This window comes from Malania oleifera, chromosome 8, assembly GCF_029873635.1.
Source record: "Malania oleifera isolate guangnan ecotype guangnan chromosome 8, ASM2987363v1, whole genome shotgun sequence".
NCBI classification, from domain to species: domain Eukaryota; kingdom Viridiplantae; phylum Streptophyta; class Magnoliopsida; order Santalales; family Ximeniaceae; genus Malania; species Malania oleifera.
In genome coordinates this window covers 6,520,641-6,544,781 of record NC_080424.1, presented here as the reverse complement: position 1 = coordinate 6,544,781, position 24,141 = coordinate 6,520,641, and positions in this window count along the sequence as shown.

Sequence of the window (24,141 nt, the reverse complement as noted above, 5' to 3'; positions counted from 1 at the left end):
TAACACTTTCTTCCTTACTGAGAGGTGTCTCACCCTATTATACAACCTTTGTTTTCAAGTCCATCAGTATGTCGGTCCTAGTAGCTAAAGGGATTGAGGAGGTTATTTTTGGTTTAGCTTACGTAAGCATTTGAATCTTGTATTAAACTTAGATGAAGTTCCTTTTTGGAGGGTTGTAATAATAAGATTTATTCTAAGTCCGAATTTATGTAAATTGTGGATGCATTAGTAAGCTTTAGTATAAGTCTAGTAGAAATCCCAATGAATGTTTATGTTTTTTCGCAACATTTACATTATTATTATGTATGAGTTACACCTGTATGTCCCTGTTTAGGGCGTGTTGTCTATGTATTTGGAACAGGTACAGGTATTATGTATGAGTGAGTGACACCTGGGTCTGTATAAAGGGTTGGGTCGTTACATTCTAACCTTATATGGATTGACAATTCTTGACTTCTTGACTTTGTTTTTAATTAGTTTAATTAAAAGTGTGTGTGTGCTCCGCAAATGGATTGGCATCCATAGCTTCCAATTGTGGGTTTCTTTCTTATTTCGTTGATCTTGTTTGTATTTTCTCTTGGAATTCTTTGTTTGGTTGTAAAGAATTGCTGAAAAAATTTTAAGGTTTCAATTTTATAGTCAATCAAATTTTGAGTTACACTATTTTGTAATATATCTTTCTCAATATTACTGTCTTTTGTTTTCTAATGCCACTTCTTTGATGATTTTAAATTCTATTATGTCTCTTCTTCATATTTGAATATTTACAGTATTTGGCTACCTTCATTTCATACTTGTCTACTATCGAAATTTCTACAAAATTTTTGAAGTTTTGGTAAACTTGTACAATTATATAGTTTTTAAAGCAAAGAGAAAAAGGTTAGCCATAAATCTTATCCATCTGATTCCATTAAAAAAAAGCTCCATAATTATTTCACTTGTTGAAATTATACAGTTACTTTTACTCTTTTTTTTTTGGGTGGGGGCTATTAAGGACATAACTTTTTGTTATTTCATTTTTACATATTCAAAAAAAGCTCCATAATTATCTTTTGTTTCAAAAAAAAATTTCGGTGGGAAAGGCATCCTTTTCTATCAAAGACATATTATGATTGGGGAAGGCTCCATTGTGTTGTTTTAAAAAGATGTTCGGGTAGCAAATACAACTCTTGAAGCACTTTTCCAATGTATTTTTCAACTTATTTGCAGTTAAAGAAATGCACGACTTATGCAGGTGAATCCCTCAATCAAATTGGAACCTCTCCTTATCCAAAAAATCCTAGGGCATAGAATGCCATGTGGCAATTATTTTAATTGAAATTCTTCACTTATACTGCCCGAAAGAGTGTGAGTTTGACGATATTAATTGGCCACATTCTTCTTCTATAATTTTCGTAGTGAAAATTCAATACAATGATACTGAAACAAAAAATAATCGGACTTACAAATTGAAAAGAAGTTCCTCACTAAACTATTGGCCATCTCCAACCCCATCAAAGGTGAATTATTTTCTTTAATTAGGACAATCTTAAGAAAAAAGGGTGGACTATTGTTCTTTAAATTTCCTTCTTTCTAATAAATTTTCGTATTAGATGTTGTCCAATAAAAAAATTAAAGTCTCAAACATAGAGAGAAGCATATTTCAAATTTTAGATGATTTTTTGTACTAAAAAAATAATTTAAACAAAACTGCATTTATTATTGAAACCCATGGAGCCACACATTAAAAGTTGTATATATATATATATCAAAGCATCACTCATGATCCCAAGGAGCATTTTGGACCCAAGAAGATTAATCAAAGCTGAGGTATATATATATATAAACACATGAATGTTATTTCAAGATCAAAACAAACTTACTTGGCAAGTTGTTGGTGGCAGAGCAAATCTAAATCGAAGATGAGGGGCAGTTGGGGCAAGGAGTTGCGGAGGGTGGAGAGAGAGGTTTCGATGCAAATGGAGGCTGCGGTGGTGGATGAATGGTTGAGGTTGTCATAGGTGGTGTCGAAGGCGTCGGAGCTTCTCGTGGAGGTGAGGGAGTTTGGGAGATTTTGGGGGATTAAGAGCTTCGCGGGGTGGCGATGGGTTTTGTGCCGTCGGATCTGCATTTCGAAGGGCAAGGGGCTGCGACGGTCTGTGAACAACGAGGGGCGAGGGGCTGCGACGAATGGCGACTATAATGCCTTGAACCCGAAACTATGGTCCGGAGTGTTATTTGAAATATGTCTCTGATACCACCTTGTGAAGCCCCGAACCCGCCAAGTGGAGTCTGGGTGCCACGTGTTCCATTTACTTGCATATGATATTCTAACATCAATTATGCAGTGGAAATAATAACAATTCCTCCATATTATACCAGAGTATCTATACCTATATAATCTCAAAAGGTATTATCTAAACAACCAGTATTCAAAAACATATATATATATATATATATATATATATATATATATATATACATATCATAAAACTTAAACAAACCCAAAAATTATACATCAAAAGTCTATACCTTCTCTCTCTAAAAAATGCTACACCAGCACCGAGCTCACTGAGTTCGATTACACGGAGATCCTGAAAAAGATAAAATTTCATATTGGGTGAGACATATTTCAGTAAGTCGGAATAGATTAGTTCCTGTGTGTATCATGAGGTTAAGTGTACAAAATATAATCATCATTTATAAATTTATCACAGTTATGAAAACATTCATTGTCCCTACTCACACACATGCAGCATATTTTACTAATGAGAGTTCCTAAGGTTCGGGGTGATTACCCGCCTATACAAGTAGCACCCCTCTGCTCTGATACCTTATGCAACCTATAGCTACAACTAAAGCATATCAGGGCACTTATCTTACTCAGTAATCCCTCAAATGGATAGTTTACCTTGTATACACACATATTCACACAAAGGTTTATTAGCAGAAGTTCCCAAGAATAGGGAAGATTACCCGCCCATACAAGTAGCTTCTCTCTGCCCTAATACGTTAAGCAACTGTTAGCTTTACCGTGATCCCAAGAGGGGGGGGGGGGTGAATAGGTATTTTTAAAATTTAATCCCTAGGTATTCCTCATAACAGTAGTATGTTCACAACCCTATGGTCAATCTAGTACAAGTAATATAAATATATCAGAAATTAAATAAAGCAGTTTAATCAATCACGCAAGCACCAGAAAGCAGTAAAGAGAGGGTGACACACAGATATGTTATCGAGGTTCGGCCAACTGCCTACGTCCCCGCCTTGGCTAACTAGCACAAGGATTACCATAATAACTTGCTCACTTAAATGGGTGGAGCGGCACCTATACAAACCAGGTCAATTAGCATAGGGCTGACCTCAACCTTTACACCAATCCTAACCGGGCTAGATTACCGCCCCCTCAGGCCACGCCAGGAATCACTCAGATATACAATCAAATGGTACAATATAAAAGTGCTTTCACGTAAAGCAGATTTGTACCCAAATGCGCACAATCACAAACACGACAGATGATTTAAAATGTAAGCTCAGTGTGGTCTAGATAGTTCAACTCTCAAAGGTATTTTCTATTAGTGTAATGCGTACGTGAGAGTGTCAACAAGCAATCTATGTATTTCAATATGTTCTCAATCAAGATGCTCAAACAAAGATATCATGCAAGTTTCAAATATTTCAAACAGTAGAATATGTCAATCACTTCAACTAGTGTATATGCTTGGTTTGCAAAAGCTAAGCAATCTTTGCATTCAGCAAATGATATAAACTTGAATAAATGTTGCCACAAAGATTAGTATATCAAATACAAATATCTTTCCACAAAAATGTCAATATGAATACCACAAGATATTTGAATAAGTTTGAAAATTTTTTTGCAAGCCAAAAGCAAATACAAATTTCCTAAGATATTGCAATGAGAATGCAACACTCGGAAGTTCAACACAACTCTTCTTAGGGTAGGCTTATTAGAAAAGCCTCCTAAGAATACTTAGGTTATGCTCTCGTAAAAATCAATTCAAACACTCACAAAATGAGAGAGCAAACCTCTAAATAAAAACACTCAATACACTTACAAATGATTCAAAGAAGTGAAGAAGGTAAGTTTGAGTGGATTTGGAAAGAGTATGAGCAGTAGGAAATATTTTGCTTGAGAGAGAAATTTGGATTTTTGTTTTTCTAATCAACTTGCTAATCTTCCCAAATGAAGGGGTATATATAGACATCCCATGATTTTTGACTGTTGGGGACCTATTAAGAATTGTTAGAAAAGTTTAATGACATTTTAAACATTTTAACCATATTTAAAAATATTAACTACGGTAAAAAATGAGGTGCAACCCGAGAGGTCCGGTCGACCAAAACAAGTTCGGTCAACCAGGACACATATGATTCGGTCGACCAGGAAGTTTTTGAATTGAAGGCTCGGTCGATTGAAAGTGGGCGATTTCCCATTTCTCCAAGGTTCAGTCGACCGGTCCATTTTAAACTGGCTGGTTTGATCGACCAGACCGTTGGGATTTTTCCCGAGGACCCTCGGTTGACCAGGTAGTTGGAGTACAAAAATGACTCGGTTGACCAGATGGTCAAATTGTTGACTAGAGAGGGTTTCGGTCGACCAGGAGTTTTGAACTACACTAGTTCGGTCGAATAGGACCTTGATCAACTGTTGACCCAGGTCAGTTTCGGTCGACCAGGGCAAAATGAACTGCCTTGGCCGGTCGACCGAAAATGCACCATGTGTGCATTTTGGTCCTGTTTCAATACACATTCACCCTATTCAAGTGCCTAATGCATGCAAGTGCAAAGGTGAGTATCCTAGGGTTATTTTGTCCAAAATCAAGGCACCGAAAGGATCCGGTGTCGATCGACCGAAGGGTAAACCCTAAGGTCATTCTACAGTCACTTTTAGTTCGTATTTGGTTTGAGCTTACATAATAAACCATGCATGTGTTGTGTGTGCTTATTACAAACCAAATATCTTAATTACTATTAAAAACAAATTTCACTACGGAATATTACAATTGAAAACATGAACCACTTCAAGCTTTCACGTGCCGTCAATCTATCTGGTTATATAGACCTGCACATGAACTAGATATTCATTAAATACATGAATATTTGTCATTATCAAAATCGGGCGTGACCTATAAGGTCAACAGCAGCCCAGTATGGCTACATCTGATATTAATCAGAGCACTCGCCTTTCTCAGCAAGCCCTCGAGCGGAGAGTATACTTCGCCCCAAATAAATATAATACCATAATATATAATACATATTACTTTACTATGTATCTGTTATCTCTGTATTACTCATCTTTTTATGTTCTCAATATTTGACATCACATAATTCACTTTCACATTTTGCATTACTCTAATTTCATGCATGTGAATCTCACTTCCATATTTTACATCATCTATATTTCACATTCACATTTCGCATTACTCTGATTTCATGCTACTCTGCATTCACATCTGCATTCACATTTTCTGCTCTCATATTATTCACTTGTTAAATTAAACAATTATGTATTTAGAATTCACTACCAGATGGATAATCACTGTCATGCTTCCCCCCATGATGGGTTGTGCGGCCCAAAGACTGAATTTAACCCTGGTCGGCCCACTAGAGTTAAATCAGAAAACAACCTCTTCAGTCTGTAAGTCAAATTGACTCTCCCACACTAGTTTAGACTCCAAGGAGAACTCTACCTTACACAGTACAATCGACCATCCCGTCTCCACACTCTTCACGAGACGTGTGGGTGCACTAATCTCTACCAAAAATCACATGCAACGGTACTATGCCTCACTATGGTCCACCGGAGTTCTCAAATCATACATTACAATTTAACATTCACATTCAGTTATGATTAATAATACACATGCAAATAATCCCAGTACATTTCAGTATTTCCAACATGTCATACATATATATCACAACTCAACTTTGTATTTTCATTTTACTCATGCCACACATTTCAAATAATAAGAATAATTATATCTCATTAAAAAAGTAAGCCAATCCATATTCATCATCCATTTTACTGAAGATACACATCAAATTATCTTCACAATTTTTAGAATACACATTACTTTAATCATTGCATTTTCACAAATAATAATTATAGCCCTAGACTCAAAAACCACAGTTCAAACAGTTGACTTTTCTTTTAAAACTCACCTAATAATCATACACATTTATAAACACATATATTTTCCATTTAAACCGGTAAATTCATAAAAACTACTAGTTTAATCTATCCCCTTTACCTGGTTTCCTAAATTACGCCCGTAGGGACCCCGAAATGATGCCTGCAGCGCTCACCGGAACCCTGATTCAATAACCCTAGTTCAATCAAATCAACCCTAAATAAAATACTATTTTAATATTTCTTAGGCCCATAAATTTCAAATAAACAATTAAACTCCAAAAAATAACCAATTTTCTTAACTCCCTAAATCTCACCCTCGCTTTGGAGTGGTACCTAGGATCCTTAAATTGAAAATTTGCTCCTGTCAAAATGACAATGATCAAGACTAGGACCTCGTGGTGGTGCTCGATCGTCGATTTAGCTAAAGATTTAAGGAGAAATTGAGGGAAAAAAGGGAATATACCTTTCCCTAGGAGTGGTGCCTATGTCGCTCCTACGACAAATCCACTTTGGTAGGAATGTCGATGGTGGAGATAGGAATCCAGCGGTATTTTCCGTTTTCCAATCAGCAAAATATTTGCCGAGAAAATGAGGAGAGAGAGGAGGAGTGGCGACTAGAGTGAGACGCAGAGAGAGACCGAAGAAAGGAGGCGCAGCTCTGAAGATTTGGAATAGCTTCCTAAAGAAGCTTTACTAATAGATTATATATATATCTATCTTTATTCTAATTAGTTTTTTTTTTCATACTATTCCTTTTTATTTGTTTATTTAATTAATTAATTTAATAATATTTAATTAATTAATTGATTAATAATAATAATATTTTTTTTCTGGTTACTACAGCGACGACGAGGGGCTGGGGCTACGACGGAGAGAGGAGGATCGGGAGGGAAATGAGGGAGATTAGGGGAAACCTGGGTAATTTTTTTAAAAAATTCTTTTAAATAAAAGAACTAGTAGTGACGGTTCTCTAAACTGTCACTAATAAGAGATTAATAATGACGAAAATCCAAAATCGTCACTACTACTATGAAATAATTTTTATTTATTTTTTTAAAATAAAAGAACTATTAATGATGGTTCTTTAAACCGTTACTAATAAGACACTAATAGTGACAAATGTGCAAAATCGTCACTAATGCTGTGAAATAAATTTTTTTTTTAAATAAAAGAACTATTAGTGACGGTTCTCTAAACCATCACTAATAAGAGACTAATAGTGACGAAAATCCAAAACCGTCGCTACTACTATGAAATAATTTTTTTTTTATTTTTTTAAATAAAAGAACTATTATGAAATAATTTTTTAATTTTTTTTATCTTAAATAAAAGAATTATTAGTGACAATTCTCTAAATCGTCACTAATAAGACACTAATAGTGACGAATGTGCAAAACTGTCACTAATGCTGTGAAATAATTTTTTTTTTTAATAAAAGAACTATTAGTGACGGTTTTCTAAAATGTCACTAATAAGGGACTAATAGTGACTAAAATCTAAAACCATCACTACTACTATGAAATAAATTTTTATTTTTATATTTTTTAAATAAAAGAACTATTAGTGACAGTTCTCTAAATCATCACTAATAAAGGACTAATAGTGACGAAAATCCAAAACCGTCACTACTACTGTGAAATAAAATTTTTTATTTTTTATTTAAAATAAAAGAACTATTAGTGACGATTCTCTAAACCGTCACTAATAAGGGACTAATAATAACGAAACCCCAAAATCGTTACTAATAGTATGAAATAATTAAATTTTTTTTTAATAAAAGAACTAGTAGTGATAGTTCTCTAAACCGTCACTAATAAAGGACTAATACTGACGAAACGCTAAAACCGTCACTAATACTGTGAAATAACTTTTTTTTTTTTAAATAAAAGAACTAGTAGTGACGGTTTCCTAAACCGTCACTAATAAGAGACTAATAGTGACGAATGTGCAAAATTGTCACTAATGCTGTGAAATAATTTTTTTAATTTTATTTTTAAATAAAAGAAACTAGTAGTGAAGATTCTCTAAACCGTCACTAATAAGGGACTAATAGTGACGAATGTGCGAAAACGTCATTAATATTGTGAAATTATTTATTTATTTATTAATATAATAATAATAGTAACAATTTATTAACCGTCACTAATAAGTTCCTTTTAGTGACGCATTGAAATCGTCACTAATACCTCAAGAATCGTCGCTAATATTTTTCCGGGATAATTTTCGCACGAAAAGTGGTTTCTGACGCTTGTTTGAGCGGGTGAAATTGGTTTTTAGTGACGAAGGTATTAGTGAATGATGAAATTTCGTCACTAATACTTGAACTATTAGTGATGGTTTTAAAAAATCGTCACTAATACTGAACTTTTAGTGATGAAATTTCATTCTTCACTAATACCTCCGTCACTAAAAATCAGTTTTCTTGTAGTGCATAAACATAATCAAGATCACGGCTCAACAGAGCACCATACACATAATCAGTATCACGGCTCAACAGAGCACCATAAACATAATTAGTATCACGGCTCAACAGAGCACCATAAACATAATCAAGATTGTGGTTCAACAGAGCACCGTACACATAATCAGTATCGCAGCTCAACAGAGCACTATAAACATAATCAAAATCACGGCTTAACAGAGCACCATGTTTATGTTCACATTTCCGTATACAACCAGTCATATCATATCTTGGCATGAAGCCATCATATCCTAACTCGACGTATAGTCGTTATACCCTAACTCGGCATATAGCCGTCATATCCTAACTCTCTAATACCTTCTACATTCCCTGAGATCAGTACAAACCACAAATTTCACTATATACTAACATAAAAATCCAACATGTTTATTTGTGCAGTAAAAACATTCATTCTCATGCCACACGATTTGAACGTTAATCCATAATATGGTAAGTTGCCTGGGAAAAATATATTTTTGCTGAAAACCATGTCTATTCATTTTCATTATTGTATCTAACTCAACATATGTATATTTCGGGTAACGAAGACGATTAACTTATTCACTTTGGTTTTTCCCAAATACCCATATATATTAACCCAAAATCGTCATGATCATATGGCTAATTATTCAGAAAATTATATATAACATTTTTGTAAACACATGCTCCGTATTAATCAGTTAATCCTTAAAAACAACTGATATAATTTATTCCCCTTACTTGATTCTTGAAGAAATACCTATAGGGATCCTAAAGCAGTGCTTACGGCGTTCACACAAAACCCTATAACCATATATTTTAGCTTAATCAGCTAAATTCCAGAATAATTACTATCCTAACATCTCTAAGCTCATACGCTCCCGTTAACTGGTTAAATTCTATAAAAAAAAAAAACGCGGGTATGATCCACTTTCCATATTTAAATTTAATTTCTAACATATTTAAAAACACCAATATGATCAAATCCCTACAGTTTAATCTAATTCCAAAATATCCTCAAGCCCAAACATATATTTAAATCACATAAATATAATTAAATTCATATATTTATATTTAATCGGGAATATTTTAAGATATGCCTGACATAATCTATTTTCCTTACTTTATCCCAGGAATGGTGCCTAGGAAATCCAAACCTAAATTCCGCTCCGATTAACTTGTTAAGGATTGAAACCGGGACCTCGGTGGTGGTGTTTGTTTTTCGATTCGACTTACGGGTGGAGAAAATTTTAGAGAGAGAGAGAGAGAGCATTGCAATCTGTGGGGGGCTCTCTGGAAATGGGATTCAATTTCAATCCTTCTTGGATTGATTATAGAGATATATATATATATATATATATATAATATAATATAATATTATAATATTGTTATATTATATTATATTATTAATTAATAATTAATAATTAATTATTTATTTATTTTTTACCCTCTCAAGTATATCATTTTCTGGGGCGTTACAATCATAAGTTAGTCTGACAAATTTTAATGGCGGCAATTACATTAAAATTTAAAGTTGTTGTGGTTTCGAATTAATGTTTACCTAGCTAGCAAGGAGTTTAATTTCGTTAACAATCAAATGAATGAATTAATTAATTGTTGTCCACTTAGGTACCATGTCCATTACTTAAACCTACTTCACATATAGGGAAAATATTAGGTACACATGGGATTTAATATGATTTCACCATATGTTTTTATTTTAACTAAATGAGGTAGTTATAATTATTTTTTGTACACTTGGTAAAATCATATTAAATCCGATATATGTACTAATATACCTAATAATTTCTCTGTAGATAAAAGTTAAGAAGAAGCTCTAATTCTCAAACATATTTCTTTCCTTTTTTGGACATATTATCGGGATTTTTTATAAAGAATATTTTTTGAAAAACCATAAGTTAATTAACATTGTGTAATTGGGCTTTGATTGTTTGTATACTATTTTTTAGTAAATTGCACTTAGGAAAACTCCAATTAACCAGAGCAAAACAAGCTCAAGCTCAAAACATGAGAAAAGAAGGAGGTTGAGACTGTAGCACAACCTAAAATCAGTCATGGCCTGATGACGACAACATTACAATGAAACAACTGTTGAAATAGTAAACTTGACTGGAGATGGCCGGCAGCCCATCGCTGTTGATTTCTCTGGAATCGGTAGGCAACCTACTCCACCTACTAGCCCACCTCCGTTGAAGATTTGCTCCCACATTTGTTGATTATTTTGGTTTAGTATCTGCTATAAATAGAAGTGTGTGTGTGCAATGTAATGTGGTGTGTTGAGAGTGAAAAACCAGTGAGCGAGAGAGAGAGAGTTTTGATTTGAAGTCCTCTGTATTTTTTTCAGATTGAAATATATTATTATTGTGCATTTATTCTCACTAAGTTTCAGTTACAACCAGTGTCTGAGCGATCCTCTCCACACATCAGTGGTATCAGAGCAACGGGTATGCCGGAATTCACCAAACAGAGGCGAATAGAGGAGAAATTCAATTTTCTTCCCAGTTTTGAAATTGCTCAAAATCCAAAATTGAGCCTAGCATTGTGAAATTCAACTCGAGACGATTCCAACGGTGGAAACCACATCTCAAACAGACTTCGGAAGGCTTCGCATGCGCTTACACGCGCCTTATATGGTTTCAGTGCCTTTCCCACGCGCTCCACGCGTCGATGAAGACTCCAGTAGCTGGAAACACCCGCTCACGCGCTCTACACGCGTCTTCCTTGCTCGCTTGGCGAGATCCAACCCGACCAGCAACCCGCGACCCAGCTCCGTGACCCGCAAACCAGATCCGTCCCCGAGACTTGACCCGCATCCGATCCGCGTCTTAGCCTCAGACACGCGGCACGCGTAAGAGTTGTCACGTGGCCTAATGGTAAGCATAACACCGTTAAACGACCATTAAATTGAACCGGCCAGTTTAAAAACCACACGAAAATTCCTGTAGCTGGTTCAGTGATTTTTAGACCGATTCTTTGCAACCAAAAACCGGTTCTTAAGGTTTTTTGACCTTCTGAACACATTGGTAGCATCAGATTTTCCAAAATCAGTCCCCATTTCTCTGTTTTTATATATTAAATTTGATGGCTAATGGTACTACCCAAGCGGTTATTCCAAAATTGACTCGGGAGAATTATGACAACTGGTCGATTCAAATGAGAGCCCTTCTAGGTGCTCAGGATGTCATGGACATCGTTGAAAATGGGTACAGAGAAAGCCCATCAAAAGAAGCCGAAGCAACTATGTCGGATGCTCAAAGAACGACCTAGCGAGTAGATCGAAAGAAAGATTGCAAGGCGAAATCCATAATCTACCAAGGTCTTGATGAGACCACGTTCGAAATCATCGCCTCCACCAAGACATCCAAAGAAGTTTGGGATTCTCTCCATCGAACACACAAAGGTGCAGATAAAGTGAAGAAGATTCGTCTTCAAACATTTTGAGGTGAGTTCGAATCTCTAAAAATAAAATCTACTGAATCTATTGCTGACTACTATACACGAGTTATGGTAGTATCAAATCAATTGAGAAGAAATGGAGAGACTCTCAATGACGAGAGAATTTGTGAGAAAATTTTGCGATCTCTAGATCTAAAATATGATTATATAGTTGTGACCCTAGAAGAAACAAAAGATTTGGAAACAATGTCCGTAGAAGAACTTGTGGGCTCACTCCAAGCCCATAAGCAGAAAGTCAACAGAAGAAGTGATGATAAAGCACTGGAGCAAGCCCTCCAAACGAAGTTGTCCCTCACTGCAGATAGATACGACAAAGGGGGGACGTCACAGCAAGGAAGAGGATGAGGCCGAGGATCTCATGGAAGAAATTCTAGAAACTTTGACTCCAGAGGAGGTGGCAGAACCGCACAATCCTTAACATGGTCAGAAGCATGTTAAAGGATAAAAATGTGCCTAAGAGTTTTTGGACAGAAGTAGTGTCATGTGCAGTCTATCTGCTAAATTGGTGTCCTACAAAGAGTTTTAATACAAAGACATTGTAGACACCCTATTTTTGCCCTAACTAGATAGAACAAGGGGTCTATTCTTATTTTCATTATTATTATTATTACCTTATTTTTATTATTATATTTATTTTATTACTTTCTTATAATTATTTTCATTATTTATTATTATTTATTACTAGTATTATTATTATTATTACTTTACTATTATTATTTTGGATATATTTATTATTATTATTATCACTATTTTTTATCATTATTATTACTATTACTATTATTATTTTTAGTATTTATTATTATTATTATTATTATTATTTTCCTATATTATTATTTATACTTTATTATTATTATCATTATTTTTTTGCTATTATTATTAATTATTGCTTTTAATATTAGTATTATTATTTTATTTACTAATTATTATTATTATTACTGTATCTATTATTACTTATAAAAAGAATAAAAAAAAAAGGAAAAGAAAAGAATGATTTTTAGGGTCGTGTTTTTATAAATAGGAGCGCAGCACAAACAATAGCCCCCGGGGGGGGGGGGAGGCAACCCTAAAAAGAAAAATTCTGATCTTGCTACAGCTACAGAAGCCATGCGCACCTCCCAGCCCTTTGCTCTCTCCAATCTCTCTCTCACCAATTTCTCCCTCTGCAGCCCAAACTCCGGCTAGCACTCAACCGATCTCCCAACCAACATCCCCTGCCGAGACCATCCTCGGCTCTCTGCCGCTACAACTCTGGCGAACCACCAACAGCACCACGAACCAGCAAACCTCCCTCTGCAACACAACCGCAGCCCAAGCAGCGACCAACCACAGTGAGCCAAACTTCCCTGCAGCAGCAGCAGCAGAAGACCCGTCTGCAACTGACCATCTCCGTCCCTAGCCGTCTCCTTCTGTAAGCGTCGAAGGTCCTCTACACCAGAGCAACCAGCAGCCATGGCCAAAAGTAGGGAATAGCAGTCTCGCGCTGCAGCAGTGGAGCCGTCGGCGTCTACGCAGCCAACTAGATGAAGTCAATCGAGCGGCGATTTCTTACCCGATCAATGCGAAACTTTACAAGGTCGTTTCTGACCCTTTCGTCTTAATTGTCACCATTCAGATTCTTCTTTTGGATTTTCACCCTTCGTTTTAATTTCCTGCACAGCCTTATCACCGCCGCAACAGTGGAGTCGTCAGCGTTTGCGCATTCAACTGGACAAAGCCAATTGAGCGACGATTTCTTATCCGATCAATGTGAAATTTTACGAGATCGTTTCTAACCCTTTTGTATTAATTGTCACCATTCAGATTCTTCTTTTGAGTTTTCCCCCTTCATTTTAATTTCCTGCACAGCCGTATCACCGCCGCAGCAGTGGAGCCGTCGGCGTCTGGGCAACTAACTAGATGAAGTCAATCGAACAGCGATTTCTTACCCAATCAATGCGAAACTTTACGAGGTCGTTTCTAACCCTTTCATCTTAATTGTCACTATTCAGATTCTTCTTTTGAGTTTTCCCCCTTCGTTTTAATTTCTTGCACAGCCGTATCACCGCTGCAGCAGTGGGGTCATCAGCGTTTGTGCATTCAACTGGACGAAGCCAATCGAGCGGCGATTTCTTATCCGATCAATGCGAAATTTTACGAGGTCGTTTCTAACCCTTTCGTATTAATTGTCACCATTCAGATTATTCTTTTGAGTCTTTCCACTTTGTTTTAATTTCCTGCATAGCGGTATCACCACCGCAGCAGTGGAATCATCAGCGTCTGCGCATTCAACTAGACAAAGCCAATTGAGCGGAAATTTTTTTGTCTGCGCATTTTACCAGGAGCATGTGAAGAATAAAGAAGTGGAGTTGATATCTTGCAGAACATATGATCAGAATGCTGACATTTTCACAAAACCACTCAAACATGATATTCTTGCAAGACTGAAGACAATGCTCGGAATGACAAAGAGTCAAGTTTAAGGGGGGATGTTGAAATAGTAAACTTGACTGGAGATGGCCAGCAGCCTACCGTTGTTGATTTCAATGGAATTAGTAGGCAACCTACTCCACCTACCAGCCCACCTCCGTTGAAGATTTGCTCCCACATTTGTTGATTATTTTGGTTTAGTATCTGCTATAAATAGAAGTGTGTGTGTGCAATGTAATGTGATGTGTTGAGAGTGAAAAACCAGTGAGCGAGAGAGAGAGAGTTCTGATTTGAAGTTCTCTGTATTTTTTTTTTCAGATTGAAATATATTATTATTGTGCATTTTCTCACTGAGTTTCAGTCACAACCAATGTCTGAGCGATCCTCTCCACCCATCAACAACCAACCTACAAGATGACCAACCCATAAAGATATGCCAGATACCAAGGACCACCCCACAATACAAGGGAGCCTCTGGGTTAACCTCCTAAATAAGCTAAAATGTAATGAAATTCTTCTCGGTCCAAATTCGAGAGAGTGAAGATAGAATCGAGACCAAAGGAATACCTTAAGGCCGATTTTTCGATTTTGACGATTTGAGTAGGGTCGATACCGTGCTTGCTTGTCATGTATAACATTAGACCCCATGACAAGTAGTATTTTTCTTATTCAAATGGGAGGAGTCATATATAGCTAGGTTTTATTCGCTTATTGGCAAGTTTTATGCAAGGCTACTATGGACAATTGTCCTATTTGCAATTGCCAATTATACCATTCTTGGGAGTACATGAGACTTGTACAATATGTGAAAGGTCCACACTGATGATAGTTCAAATTCGGCAGTTTCAAAGAACTTCATTGATTAGAATATATTAATTTTACAAACAGTGAAATTGAGAGAAAATCTCTTACAACTGAAAAAGGATAACCTAAGAACGCTGAAATAAGGATTCAAAATAAGCATTATTGGGCAATGGCAGTTGATGAGGAAAATTTGATTCCTAGTTGTGGCCACCCACCCATTACGTGTTCACGACACTTTTTAAAATTTATTAATGTTAAGTGGATATGCGGGAGTGAGTTGTGTATAGTTCAGCATATGCATGCCATTGTAGGTTATATGTGCCTACACCATATGTATGTGTGTATATATGTTTGCATGTATGTATATATGAACATGTATATGCATATGCAAACGTAGATGGTCATGCATGATGGGTGTAGCTTGATTTGCTTGCATACACCGGTGAATGCATGAACACGTGAATATGTTATATGACTGAGTGCATGAATTCGGATGAGCATGTATGAGTGTGTGTCGTGGTGCCCATATAGAATGTGAAATTGTTGCATAGGCTTGAGCGCGAGTCATTGTAGTTGTCATTATATTGTTATGAAGAAAATCTTAAAATATAAATATTTTTTGTTGCTAATTTTTCATTATTAGTGTCATTTTGTGAAAATTTTATGAAAATGTTCAAAAATCTTCAAAATAAATTTCAAAAAAGATTAGACTATATTTCTAATATTTTGTATGCTTTGCTGACTTTACTGTTCTTGTATATATGTGCATGTGCATGTGCATGTGCATGTACATGTGTGCGTAGACATTGCGTTCTAATCAAATCTAAATAAATAACTAGTTAATGACAACTCCGTTAACTATATAAAATCCATAATCTCACCAAATACTCTCTCAGTTACTATTTGAAATAATACGATGTGATCTACCCCGTCCAAGACGTGTTAATTGTATAGATAGTAATTATGCTCATCTTAATATTCAACTATAAAACGGTTACCTTCACAATCTAAATTATTCTTAAGAGGGAAAAGATACTTGCAATTAGAGTAAATGGATGAAAGGATGTTCCTAATTCATACGTATAGCATGCATATACTAGTGCAGGGACATGGGTTATGTATCTTTCTCTCCCTTGTATATCATAATTTTCCATCTCTCAATTTTTTGATTGGTTTTGGGTTACTGCACACTAACCTTTCCATCACGCTAGGTATTAGTCAAAATTTTCTTTTCTTTCCTTTGACATTTAATGGAGAACAACCCTTCTGGGAAGTTTCTTTCTTCAAATTATCATTTTATTTTTCATTCTTCACTAAGCTCATATAAATCAACCCACCCATTGAGGAGAGCCAGCCGGAGCAGGTACTGAAAGAAAGACATGATCGGGGCCAAGACTAGCACGGCGGAGCCGCGGCGGTCGACGGAGGAGGCGGCGGAGCCACTGGCGTCGACCTTCAAACCAAAGAATAATGGGAGCCTGATCCCACCCAAGAGGAAGTTAGTTAAGACCATGATGCTCGATTACATTCTCTCCCTCCTGTTCCGCTCTCACCGCCGCCGCCGTGCCGCCGCGGGCACCGGTTGCCACTAAAGGAAGGTCCCGCCGTCCCCGTCGCCGCCGTAGCCGACGTCCAGTAAACCCGCAGACGTGAATTAAAGAAGGTTTTAGCAATAAGAGATTGAGGTTAATAGGGAGGCTTGTTAATATCTGAAAGTGCTTTGGCTTCTACTTAGAATATATGAGCTATATCTGTGGTTGCCAACGGCGACGTCCAGTAAACCCGCAGACGCGAATTGAAGAAGGTTTTAGCAATAAGAGATTGAAGTTAATAGGTAGGCTTGTTAATTTCTGAAAGTGCTTTGGCTCCTACTTAGAGTATATGAGCTAAATCTGTGGTTGTATCATGTTTGCAGATTCAGTTCTTAATTAATTATGCTGTTATTTTATTGACTGGAAGGACGATCCATACTTGCCAGTATCTGTTTCTTTTTTTTTTTTTTTTCGAATTATTGAAATTATACTCTTATAAATCAACCCTCACAAATATTTAAGTCACAAACAATAAGTGGAGCTAGCTAGATGCGCCGGTGGACGGAGGACAAGATCGGGGCCAAGACTAGAACGGCGGAGCCACGGCGGTCGACGGAGGAGGGGGCGGAGCCACTGGCGTCGACCTTCAAACCAAAGAATAATTAAAATGGGAGCTAGCCTGATACCACCCAAGAGGAGATTGGTCAATGACATTCTCTCTGTCGTTCCACTCTCATGACCACCACCGCTGCAACGGCAGGGCTGCCTCTTCCTCCGCCGTGACGGCGGTCGGCACTCAAGGAAGCTCTCCCCGTCGTCGACGTCCATAACCTGTTGCCGTGGTTCTTTCATGCTGTTAAATTCAGAGTAGCTAACTGTTTTTTGTATTTTTGTCATGCATGCGGAAATTAATTCACGCGGCACTTCCGCGTGAGTACGCCATGGTACTTTTGTAGTCAAATGATTAGTTTTTTTTTTTTTTTTAAAATTTTTAGTTTTTAGTTTTATTACGAAAATGTCAAATTTAACATAATCCGGTTCAATATAGCCTATTTCTCATAAATTCACAAATATATGTATATATAGAAGAACCAACCTATTGGGCCGTTAGACTAATGACATGCTTCCTCCCATGACGGGTTGTGCGGCCCAAAATCTGGACTTAACATATGGCCGGCCGACCATTGCCAAGTCCAAGTAGGTTGTAAGTACGTTTGTGCCTACCCTATCTTGGAATGTACCTCGGTAGGGTCCCCCAGAATGTCTTTTAGGAGGGGTCTCCTGCCATAGCCTACAGGAATAGTACTGTACCTAGGCCACAAATCCATCATCACACTATCATGCCAGTGTGATTACACTCCCTGCCAAAATCTATAGCTACGGTACCGTGCTCACATTACATATAATCCCTTAGGATTTTTAAACCGTATATTGCAATTTACGTAATAAAAACTGTAATAAAATCTCATTTCCATACATTAGTGTAAAACATGCCATTATTGTATCTTGCCATCAAGCCGCTGTATCATAACTCGACATATAGATGTCATTTCAGTATATCTTAATCGGCATATAGCCGCCATTTTAGTATATCTTAATCGGCATATAGCCTCCATTTCAATATATCATAATTGGCATCTAGCCGCCATATTAGTATATCATATTTGGCATATAGCCTCCATATCAGTATATCATATTTGGCATATAGCTGCCATATCAGTGTATCATATTTGGCATATAGCTGCTATTTCATTATATGACAATTGTATAAATTTGTCATAACATATATTGATAAAATCATTTGATTAAACCATCATATTTAATCATACCATAATACTCGTTCTCATGCCACACAATTTTGACTGATAAATCATAATATAGTAAAATGCCCGAGGAATTAAAATTTTTTGAAAACAAGGGTACGATCTCTAGGGTTTAATTTAACTCAAACTATATGTTTTATAGGAAAAAAGAGATGATCAATCCATTCACTTTAGTTTTCCCCAAATATGTATAATACTCAAAACTACCATTTTCATTTTCATAAGCATGATTCGTTCAGAAAATCACATATACCGTTTATAAAATCATGTACATCAGTTTCATCGGTTCATATCTCAAAAAGAGCTGACATAATCTAATTCCCTTACCTATACGTTCCTGGGAAATTTGCCTAAAACCTTCAGAACCTTGAAACCCTAGTAGTTCAAATTTGCTAAGGGTCGACGATCTATGAGCCGGGAGGAGGGAGAGTAGATCAGAGAACACAAGGAAGCCCAAGAGAGCCTTAGAGAGAGAAAACTTCAAAACCCTAGGGGAGAGAGAGAGAGAGAGGCAGAGAAATTATTTTTCTAATTAAAATGAGACTACTTCTATTTATAGGCAAGTTGGCCCACACGAAACCGTCGATAGTTTGGCCATTTACCAAACCAAAATATTCCTTACAAACCTCGTGGTAGTTGAAACTATCAATGATTTTCCTGAACTTTACAAAACCGTCGACAATTTGACACTTAAAATGCTTTCAGTAGTTTTAACCATCAACGGTTTTTTGTGACTCCCTAAAACCGTCAACGGTTTGATCCTGTGCCAAACCGATTTCCTCTTTTCTTTCTCTTTTCTATTTTATTTTTCCTTTTATTTTCTTGGTCTGGGTTCCTACAGGATAATTGTATCATAATCATGCTTCAAAGATGATTGCCTTTTTAGTATATGCCCATACATATATATATCGTCATGTTTTGGAGAAAAAGTTCGGAGTGACGAATTGAAGGGTGATATATTGATGGTTTGATAGAATTGCTACTAACTAGTTATTTTCTTAAGTGCGATTAGTTCACCTAATTACTAGCTAGTCATTGATTGGTCTATAAACTAATCCCAAGGCCAAAGAACATGTCGAAAGAACAACTATGTCAGTGGAAGGTATTAGCACCCCTCACACCTGCCCTATGAAATGTTACTTAATTAGCTAAGAATTGTCCTAACTTGAATCATATGGTCCTTAATTAAATCTTTAAAAAACCAATAAACATTAAAATTTCAAAAGAAAATGTAAAATCAAGTGCGATTTAAGAATGTCTAATAAGACCTTCGAAGGAAGGAGTCTTATTAGATAAACATTTCTCAAAATTGATATAAGTGAAGTCTGAAACACCTATTTACCCTTTATTTTATCATTGAGATGCACTCATGCACACATACAAAATATAATATATGCAAGTATTAAATAGGTAAAATGATAATGCAAAACCATCAAATTCAAGAAACAGAAGGATCTTTAACAACAAATTTACTACCACATTATTCTTTGAACTATATACTTATGAAAGAAAAAAAAATAGTCATATTTTTCCCACCACATTACACAGTTAACTTAAAACAAATTTAAACATAAATCTCACTGACGTTACAATCTTAAGGATCAAATTCTTGTAAAGTAGATATTGTCTATAATTAGTCTTTAGTGTCATATGTCTGAGAAAAAAAAGTTTTTTTTTTTTAATTTTTTAAAACATTACTCAGCTGTCTTATTTGAAAAACATATGGTCTCTACAGTTGCAATTAAGGTGTTTTTAATTTTTTATAAAAAAGGAGGTGTAAAGCATGTGCATATATTTGTATGTTATGATTCTATATGATTACTTAATTATTAAATTGAAGGTTTAATCATTAATATTAATATAATAATTATTACTATAATTTGATAGCTTATTATAAATAATTGTCATATGGATATGCACATTTGTAAATAATAGTTTTTATATGCACACCTAATTAACAAAGAGAAAATATTCTACGACTTCGTACAATTATTGCCAAAAGATCTCATCAAAAAGGCCACTATATAATGCGAGTACTACTGCCAAATCAGACAAAGAATTAAAACAAAATAATACACCACATCATGATTGTTTCTTATGTTTGTTGTCTTCTCTTGTACTCTCTGTCATTCGTTATGTCATCTCAACACCTCTAGCCACTACTCTCGAGTTTTTTCCCGTTTTAACTTTTTTTAAAAAATATATATAAAATAATACCTCATTCTGGGAAGTATTTCCCAGAATGACTCTGACGTAATCTCGCTAGTTCAAGTAGCGATTTTTAACCAAATCTCGCTACTCCAAGTAGCGAGATTTAATTGGGACAAGCAACACTCCGGCAGCCACGTTTGGACGCGTGTAACTGTCTGCGAACCAGAATTTGACGCGTGGCAAATCTCGCTACTTGGAGTAGCGAGATTTAATTGGGACAAGCAACACTCCGTCAGCCACGTTTGGACGCGTGTAACTGTCTGCGAACCAGAATTTGACTCGTGGCAAATCTCGCTACACGAACTAGCGAGATTTGGATCTGATAATTAATGCTCTGTCAACCCCTTTTGAATTACCTCCAGCCGGATTTCGACGCGTGGCAAATCTCGCTACTTGGAGTAGCGAGATTTGCTTCGGATTAACTTGGCCAGTTCTTTCTTCCTCCTTTCATGCGCGAACAGACCGTTGCAGAGCCGAGCAGTGACCGTTGGAGGAAGAAAGCCGAGCAGGTGACCGTTGGGACTTCATCACATTACAAGTTATTTAAGGAGATGGGGTAAGTTATGTTTTTCATCTTCAGTATTTGTTTTACGTTATTTTTATTTCATCGAAAGTTTTGATAATCCGAGAGAGAATTTGTGATTTGTGTTAAAAGAATCGTGGACAAACACTGCTCTTAAGGTTTGCATTTCATTGTTTTGGTATTTAAATTTAATTTTTTGCTGATAATATTTTTTTGTTTGGGTATTTGAATTTAATTTGTTGTTGATAATATTTTATTTTTTCCATTCAAATTGTAGTTCAATATTTATATATTTATTTTGGATTGTTGTTTCATTGCAAAATGCATTATTTTTCATGCCTTAGAAATTTTTGAAGTTTCATCCACTCACAAAATTAGTTAAATTTCCTTCTACTCGTTTGAATAATTGTGCAATTATAATTAGATCATATGGTTTACTTTCAAAATGGGAAATTTTGTTATTCAATTCTTAAATTTTCTTGTACTGTTTTTAATATAATTTGGCACATGCACTAAAGTTGTGAACATAACATGTAAATTATATGATTTTAATTGATGCTTTCAATGAATGTGAGTGTACATTATAATTATAAATTGTATTGTCATATGTATAAGATCTTAGGATCTTATACCTTATTTTTCGGGTTATTAATAATTATGTTGAAAATTTAAAAAAAAAAATTCCGACTGTTATATTAATGCTGAAGAACAAAAAAAAAAAGGTGATATTTTTATAATGTATAAAAAAAGAATCTAAAAATTGAGAATTATTTTCTAAACATTGAACACATCGTTAGGCTTTTCTCTTCCCTTTAATTTTTTTATTTTTTCCAGTTAATTTAAGGCTATTTGAAAAATTAAAATTTGACAATATGTTTGGTTAATATTTATGAAAATTAATATAACCTAAATTTTGTAATTACAAAATATTTATGTATTATTTTTAAATCAATTGATATTTTAAATATATAATTAAAAAATAAAATATTTGCGGAATATATATTAAAAATATTATAAAAAAAAAATACAGTTTATTATAATTAGTTTAATTAATTGTTGTACTATCCAAATTTATTTGATAATAAAATCTTTTTTTTACATGACATTTGAAAAATTGTGAAAAATATTATATTATTGCTTTTATAATTTTTTAGATATATAACTTTGAATTGTATTTAAATTTTTTTCATAAATAGTTAAAAATTGAAAATTAAAAATGAAAAATGACTACATAAAGAAACATATTTATATAATATGTTTTCTTTTTCACTTTTCTAATCTTTAACTAAATAATTTATTTTAGTTCTAGATTTATGAATTAGTTCATCAAGAAACTAATAAAAAAAAAATTAGGGCTAGCACAGCACAATGATGCATATATATATATATATATATATATATATATATATATATATTTATTTATATTGTTGGATGCTACGTGTTCTCAATTTGAAAAGTTAACTTATAGGATTAATCTTTCCAAATACTTAATAATTGATTTTTAGTACCTTTCACAATAATTCCAATAATCTCTCTCTCATACATGAGACTCCAATTTTAACCCATCTTGAGAAGAATGTTAAAACGTGTTTTTGACACTAGTATTTGGGGTGTGTGTGTGTAGGCTATGAAAATGAAAGAAAATTTATTACCTCTTTGTCTGCCTACTCAAGAATCCAACTATAATGTGACATGCTGTATGGACATCAATGAGTTATCCCTCTATTAGACTCAGATGATATTGTTTTCGTATTGTTTGACAACTTCTATTTGAGTGAAGAGTTTTCTTAGTTCTCCAAGCTCATAGCCTAAATTTCTTTTGTATTTTGTTCACCAATACTCACAAGCCTACTACTTGGTTTCCAACAATCTACTCAATTCTAACTCACCCAAAATCACATACACAGAGGCAATGTTCACATAATTACAGCTCTAGCTATGAAAGGTTATCTCACTCATCCTCTGTCATTAGTCCATCCTATGTAATAGAACAATGACTTCAACCAATATATAAATAGAGGCAACTGCTACACTGCACAGAAAATGTCAAACAAGAAAGGTGCTTGAATAGCTTACCATCATTACAATCCTAAAGTAGCATAAGACAATTAGTTGGATTACCCGAGTTATTTGGTGGGTGCAGCAGTTCTAAAAAATGCGGTTCCTTAGGGATCATGACCAAAATAAAAAATTCCATGAAAAAAGCCCCATATGTATAAGATCCTAGGGTGGGGGGTGTCTGAGGAGGCCACAGTCGACAGAGCACCATTAAAGATCCAATGGTATGAGGAGGCCACGGCCTCGACTAGTCACCGTCGATGACGCTGACTGGGAACACTGTAGAGATGATAGCTAAAAGGTCACATTATTATAGGAGAGTAATGAGTTTTTTTTCCTCTGATTCGAGCGTATTTTTCACCAATATATCGATATAAATGTAGTGTTCACATTTTAAAGCACTGCAGAATACGAAGTACCAGTTTGAAAAAATTACTCTTAAGAGCACCATTTAATAGTTCTTTGGATTCTAAGTTGAATCACAAATTTTCCGAAAATCCGAAGTATATGTCATATGGGGAAAATCAAACATATTCATGTTATTTATTCATAGACATTGAATTCATCTATTTATTTTCTAGAGGGGGAAAGTTAGGTCCAAACTCTAAGTTCATTCATTCATTAGAATTTGTATACATCTATTTGGTTTATAGTTATTAGTTATTTCGTTTCATTTACACATCACTTATACATACAATTTTGTGTTGCGTAGGTTTGTTTTATTTCTCGATCGC